Source organism: Brachyhypopomus gauderio, chromosome 1 (assembly GCF_052324685.1).
Source record: "Brachyhypopomus gauderio isolate BG-103 chromosome 1, BGAUD_0.2, whole genome shotgun sequence".
Lineage (NCBI taxonomy): Eukaryota > Metazoa > Chordata > Actinopteri > Gymnotiformes > Hypopomidae > Brachyhypopomus > Brachyhypopomus gauderio.
Window position 1 is genome coordinate 46983379 of NC_135211.1, and position 508 is coordinate 46983886.

The following is a 508-nucleotide window of genomic DNA, read 5'->3' on the forward strand; positions in this document are numbered from 1 at the left end:
TGCTGTGTGTTGCTGTGTTCACTGGAAATTGTTCGTATACTACTCAAGCCTTGGGTACACTATACGACTTTTATAGTAGCGGATTATAAAAAATATCTTGCACTTTCCAATTGATTTTGCGCACGTTTCTGGCAAATGAAAAAAAAATGTTCACACTGAATGGTTAGGGATCGTACATTAAACGACTTCAAGGTGTTGCTGAACAGACCATGTCCTGAAACACTCTTGTCAAGCATTGTCTAGGATACGCAGATGATTCGTTGAAATACAACAGCTTGGCGCTGTCATGGTGCCTAATTTAGTGCTGACCAAGACCTAAAGAAACGTGAGGAAAGGCTGTAGGTGGGAATATAAAGTTGGTACACAATATTGTACACCGGCGACAGCTCCTGTCACATTTAAGATCCTCCATTGTAGAGCTGCATTGCACAAGGCTGATTTCTTCGGGGTACTCAATTTTCATTGGCTGTCGACGGGAGCCGACCAATCGCTGACGAGTATACAGTAC